We start from the raw sequence: 6,884 nt of genomic DNA on the forward strand, positions 1-6,884 counted from the left end.
AGCCATAATTCTTGTCTAACTTGATTAAACATAATCCTGATAAATGGTTATTGTGTGGTTGATGATGAGTGGATTAAATTTTATGGAAATAATTGTGTTCTTTTTTTTCTTTTCTGTTTTCATTTGTGGGTGCTATCAAGGCCTAAATTTGTTGGAATTCTTGTAGAATTCGTGTTTGCAGGATATGTGAGCCTTACCCCAACAACAGAAATCTCTCTCACTGTGGATCTCAACTATGCACTCCAGGTGTTTGTAAAAAGGTCCCAATGAGTGTTGCAAGGTTGGTGGTCAGTTACCATCAAAGGTCAAGTTAAGTAATCTCAACATTTCCCTGAATTTTGGACTCTATTAATAAGTTAATGAAATGGTAATGTGTGCAAGTGGATTTCATGTACTAATTAATTCCTACTTAGAATTCAAATTAGCTACATATTAGTTTTCAAGAGCACTACTTTGAAAGGGAAACACTTAGATAGCTATGAGCAGTTTCTTTGCATCAAATGATTATTAGCTTACATGTTAGATAGCTTTGATGTGAGTAATGATAAGTTTTACAATAGTGGAAAAGGCAACAGAGGGATTTCTTATTCTTCTTTGTTGTATGTATGTTAGCACATTGTTATGAATTCTGGTCATAGATTGGTGAATATGCTGCTACTGGTAGATAATCTTGGTTGTATTTAAATGGTTAATCATTGGGCTTAATTAACTTAGTCCCTTTTGAATATGAAACTAGCACATACCTATTTTCTCCACTGTATTGAAAAGAGAATTACATTCCAGATAGTATAAGAATAGATGGGTTGTTGGTACATTTTTTGGATGCCTTGGCTTGCTTGAGTACCAGCATGTTGGTTAATGATTAGATACATTATACTTGTTAGTTACACATAATTCTTTACATAGCATATGCTGCTTGAATGCTTTTCTCTATTTCTACAATGATGCCTTGTGATTTTTTATGTGAAGGACATCAGGGTTTCAGAGAATTCAGTCACAGATACAGGCAAAGGTGGCATTCCTATATTTATGTTGATTGCACGTACATTTGACAAAAGTGAAAATCCTTAACGGGGGTAACGTAAGTTTTTGAACAAGTGTTTTTTTATTAACGTTCTGTTTGTATGGGTTACTTTAACTTTTAAAATGCCATTGTTCATCTTTCAGGTCAGGATTCGTGAGCCTAAAGGATCTGAAATCAGGTATATTTCCTTCATCAACTAATGTGTTCACTGTGCTGCTAATTTACTACATGGTATAGCAAATTCAGCTCATGGCATGACATTCAGTAAGGCTTTTCTAATTTACTACATTACAGAAGTTATGTAGTAGATCATGAACTCCTTAAAAAGAAAAATTGTTGAGTTCATGTAATGTTTTTGCCTTGTAATTTACTACATGGTCTAGCAAATTCTGCTCATGGCATGACGTCCGGTAAGGCTTTTCTAATTTACTACATTACAGAAGTTATGTAGTAGATCACGAACTCCTTGAAAAGCAAAATTGTTGAGTTCATGTAATGTTTTTGCCTTGCAGAATACGGAATGAAGTCACGTGTATTAGAAAGCAATTCAATTCATGTAAAATCTATTCTGTTCATGTCAAATGTTTGTGTATTAATTGCTTTACTCATTATACTTATGTAGTTGTTGTACTACTTACGTGCTTCATGTCATATCATAACTATTCAATCATGTTGTTGGTTTCAGAAAGCACAATCTGAGGAAGGTGCTTCTGCGAAATTTATAACTTGAATTGTGTAAGCTCATCTTCTCAAGAACCAAATATTGTCACCCGTGCTTGATATAAAGCCTGGAAAAAAAAAGTAGCTGTTGTCTATTGCTTTCTTTTATATATTTAGAATTATTAACTTGGAGTCTTGGTTCCCTGTTTAAAAACTAACTTGAATGGTTTGGAAACGTAGGCTAGCTTATTTGCTTTGTAATCGGCAACGTAGTTATCATTCTGAGGTCTCGAGTTATGTCTTAGCTTAATAGGTTTATCTGACAGAGCCCTTTGGATTGTATCTTACTAATATTCTGTGAAAGAAATGCTTATATACATAGTATGATACACTTTCTTATTATGGGTTTATAAATGGTGTGATTTTTGAAACCTAATTTTTGGCGTGGTCTATGTTTAGCAGTGATGGATCTATTAGGAATGATTAAGAAAGAATATGAGATTATGAGTATTTCTCCTCAGGTAGTGCATTATGTCTAGAGAAATACAGTTGGTGGTTTGGTTAGAGGAGACTCCAATTAATGATCTTTTATCCCTGTGGTACGCGAGTTATCAATGACAAGTTGTGTAGATTTCCTGGAAAATACTGCTGAACTGTATGTGGGGTATTTTTATAGACTTTGATCTTTGGTGCTTGTTGTTCAATGTTGGACTTGTAGTCTTTCGACCCTTCCATTATGCGTCATAGAATATTGATTTAAATCCCTTTCTGTGTACCTTTTCAACTGAAGTGTCAACTGAATCCCTTTTTGTTTTGTTTGCTGCAGGTGCACCAAATATATGAATTGTTGGGCTTAGTTCATCGTCGGGAAGTTTATCATTTTGCTGGTTTGCCCTTGTTTTTAGAAACTTTGAATTTACAAGGACTTGTAGCACATCTTTGAATAAACCTTCAACTTACTAGTACTTGTATTATAGTGAATAGCATGCCGAATCTTGGGTTATATTCTGCACCTTTTATATTCCACTATATATATATATAACATGTTGCATATTGATACGAGCTTGAATATTATTCCCCTGTGATATTAGTATTTGCATACCAAAAGCATTCCACAAAAGTTATCTTTTCCTGAATTCCCTGCTTTCCTCATTTATGTTTTCACTCTTGTTGCATGATTGTATACCTTCTACTGATGAGCCAACTGCTGTTTACATGAACCAGATCTCGGTTTAATTTCTCAAATTACCTCACACGTGCTTCCAACACTAAAAGAAAGAATATGAAGTATACTCTAGTAACTTATTTTGTTCTACCGTGTATTATGAACTGAACGAAGTCATTGTGTTGTTGATTTGCATTGCTGGAACGACGTTCTTTGTCGTATGTGAACCAGGGACACAACACATGGATTCTCTACTTGATATCATTTATGAAGTATTGTCTAAGTTCATCTTCATCGGAGGAGCTAATCGTTTTATTGATTAACATGTTTTTTTAGCTTATTGTCTACTAGCATCTTTTTGTTAGAACTTACTAGCTAGCTAGTTTGGACATGTATTGTCTTGAACCAAAATTTCATCTTTTTTGTGTAATTTTAAACCCAATGGATAAAATGAATGAATGTGGAATTCTCAAATTTGAGTTTAAATTTGAATTTCAGTTTGGGTTTCATTTGACTTGACTTTGAGTTCCTTTTGACTTGACGTTGACTTCCATTTGATTTGACTTTAACTTGACTTTGACTTGAGTTCAATTTGACTTGACTTGACTTTGATGCAGTCAGATTATTTCAGATTTAGCCATTCAGGCATTTCAGCGAATCTGAATCTATATATCTTTTTTATATTATAATTTAAATCTGAGACCCACGGTTAAGGGTCTGTAGCTCGTTACCCTTAAAATACGTCGTTATTTTGAGACCCACGGCTTAGGGTCGTACGAAACAGCGACGCTTTATCAGAGACCCCAACAGAGACGGTTGAAAGTAGTCGTATAACACGTATATATGACTTGTCCTGACGGTCGCGGAACTTCTGTTTTCCACTAGTGAATGGTGGAAACTGGATTTAGTCTGTAGGATGGTGGAACCGTCAGCAGCATGCCTGACAACACAAGTGAGTGATGAGGAGATTGCACATCTCAACACTAAGATGAAGATGTGTTGAGGCAGTAATGTCTGACAATACGGTATTGAGTGTTGAGGAATTTGCATGTCTCAAAAACAAGAGAAAGGTTGTGTTGAGGCAGCATTCCTGGCAACACAGTGGTGAGTGTTTAGGAATTTGCACGTCTCAACACTAAGAGGAAAACGTGTTGAGTTAGTATGCCTGACAACACAATAGTGGTGTTGAGGAATTTGCACGTCTCAACACCAAGAGGAGGGTGTGTTGAGGAAGCATGCCTATCAAGACAGTGGTGAGTGTTGAGGAATTTGCACGTCACAACACTAAGAGGAAGGATGTGTTGAGGAAGCATGCCGGGCAACACAATAGTGGTGTTGAGGAATTTACACGTCTCAACACCAAGAGTGTGGGTGATATGTTGAGGCAGCATGCCTGGAAACACAATAGTGGCGTTGAGGAATTTGAACGTCTCAACACCAAGAAGAGGGTGTATTGAGGAAGCATGCCTAGCAACACAGTGGTGAGTGTTGAGGAATTTTCATGTCTCAACACTAAGAGGAAGGATGTGTTGAGGCAGCATGCCTGACAACACAATAGAAGTGTTGAGGAATTTGCACGTCTCAACACCAAAAGGGAATGATGTGTTGAGGCAGCATGCCTGGAAACACAATATTGGTGTTGAGGAATTTGAACGTCTCAACACCAAGAAGAGGGTGTGTTGAGGAAGCATGCCTAGCAACACAGTGGTGAGTGTTGAGGAATTTGCACGTCTCAACACTAATAGGAAGGATGTGTTGAGGAAGCATGCCTGGAAACACAATAGTGGTGTTGAGGAATTTGCACATGTCAACACCAAAAGGGAATTATGTCTTGAGGCAGCATGCCTGAAAACACAATAATGGTGTTGAGCAATTTGAACGTCTCAACACCAAGAATAGGGTGTGTTGAGGAAGCATGCCTAGCAACACAGTGGTGAATGTTGAGGAATTTGCACGTCTCAACATTAAGATATTTAAAATTTATTGAATATGCCTCATATATATAAAATATTTGGTTTAAGGATAGTTACTTAGCTCTGTCTCCGCTAGGAAGGTCCTTCGCGCATGATTGGGCTTTGGGTATTTTAGGCTCCCCATGAGTGAGCAGCATCAGGCGTTAGTAATGACATCAGGATGATGACGGGTTTAAAGACAGACAAAAGTCCCCAGGTCTTTAATGGGATGAAACAAAAGGTGGACACAACTATGAACCTTGGTTGGATGCGATCACGATCCTTGACAGGGAGGAGTGTGGTGGCTACGGGCACGAACCTTGGAAGGAAGGAGTGGAGGCTAGAGCGGGATCCTTGGCAGGAAGGAGGCATTGAAGCGGTTTTGACTCTTGGAGAGGACGTGGAAGCTTATGGAGAAGAACGCCGAAGCTTCATCTTTGGATATGGGAGAGGATGTTGAGGATTCGGCTTTGGCTATGGATCCTGGAGAAGCTTATGGAGAGAACGCCGAAGCGGAGTGGTTGCTGGAGCGAACGTTTAAGCGGAGTGACTTCTGGAGAGAACGTTGAAGCGGCTCCTGGAGAGAACTCCAGTGAAGGCAACATTAACCCTTGACTTCGAAAAACGAGTTGATACAATATGGCATACGGAAAGACGGCAGTCACGGCACAAAGATAATATTGGTCGGCAAGTCGTGTTTTTCTCCTCATGGGAAAGAATACGCTTACTCTGTTTGATTTTCCCTCGCAACTCTCAGAGTCTTGATGGTTACGATGTTGAAGTTGGAGGCCGCGTCAATCAGCGTGCTGTCAAACTCGACATACTTCAAGTGAACAATGGTTAGGAGTCCCCAGGTTCATATATCAATCGTGTTTTCCAGGAGAGATTGGGGTTTGGGAACGGCTTCGCTGGATGGAAACAGCTGCTTCCCTGATACAGTGTGGTTGAGGGCTTCAGATATGTCTTGACGCTGCACCTTGGAGAAATACAGAATCTTACATAAATGTTTCATCATAAACTGCACGATTTTGTGGACGGAGTCCCCAGAAATCATGCAGCTCCTGATGGGAAGAGGTCTCTGTGAACTCAGGAGGGTTGCTGATTTTCTTTGCCTCGATTTTGGAGAAGTCGTTCATGATATTCACGTGTGATGAAATTGGATTGCTGATTCTTTTCTAATGTGCGTTCAGGAGCAACACGAGCCTCTTCATCTATAAAGGCGCGTCCTGCTGAAGTGCTTACGCCGGATGTTAAAAGTGTTCCTTGTCATCTCCATCTGGGGTTGACGTGACTCTTGTGGTAGCCGCTCCGTTAGTGTCTTATCTCTTTCTTGAGTTGTAGCCATGTCTGTCTGAGCCTTACGAGAACCTTTTGTCTTTCCATCAAATCAATTGTGGTAAGAGGAGGTTGGATTCCTATGGCTCCTCCAGTCTCTCGTCCCGGTGGCGGAGTGGCGGCGGCTTTGGTGACAACTGGAGGTGTCACGCTTGAAGAAATATTAGGGGTAGCAGCAGCGGCTCTGGTGATTGGAGGCGTAACGGCTGAAGGAACACTTTACGGTCGCTGGTATTGGCAGGTGGCGTATTTGTAGCGGCCCTAAAGCTAGCAGCTGACTAATCCAAGAGATTAACTAAATACAGAGGCACTAAGGAATCTAAATCATATACTTAAGCATTCAATTAAGAAATATGCTACAAAATTTAACCCAAAAACTAGCCCCGCTATGAAATGTACATATACAAGAACTCCTTTCAAATGATACATATACAATACTCATTTGGTTTACAAATAAAATATACAACATAATAAACATAGCAGAAGTTAACCAACTAACGAAATCAACTCTTGAAGCTTTCGCTGTGCAACTCTGATCTGTCTCTGAAACTGAAAGTGGGAATGGGTGAGCACATCATCCCTAAAAGGGGTGCCCGGAAATAACATTTAACTTTCAAGTAATCATAAGCAAGAGTTGGAAAACAATACATGTTTTTCCCAAACATTAAAGAGTGACCAAGTCACTGAAATAAACAAACATGTATATCGACAAACTCCTTCTTAAAATAATGTATAATATGGTTGTGCA

The 6,884-nt window shown here is 39.1% G+C and overlaps 1 long non-coding RNA gene across 2 annotated transcripts; it reads left to right on the plus strand.

Moving 5' to 3' along the window:
* Positions 1-267: 267 nt before the first annotated feature.
* Positions 268-2,676, plus strand: LOC113317085. Of its 2 annotated transcripts, XR_003343234.1 has the most exons (5): positions 268-1,081; positions 1,168-1,202; positions 1,537-1,580; positions 1,710-1,759; positions 2,511-2,676. It is a non-coding gene; the product is annotated as an uncharacterized LOC113317085 (long non-coding RNA). The 2 variants fall into 2 exon arrangements; XR_003343233.1 differs by lacking the exon at positions 1,537-1,580.
* Positions 2,677-6,884: the final 4,208 nt, after the last annotated feature.

The sequence above is a fragment of the Papaver somniferum genome, chromosome 10 (assembly GCF_003573695.1).
Source record: "Papaver somniferum cultivar HN1 chromosome 10, ASM357369v1, whole genome shotgun sequence".
Taxonomy (NCBI): domain Eukaryota; kingdom Viridiplantae; phylum Streptophyta; class Magnoliopsida; order Ranunculales; family Papaveraceae; genus Papaver; species Papaver somniferum.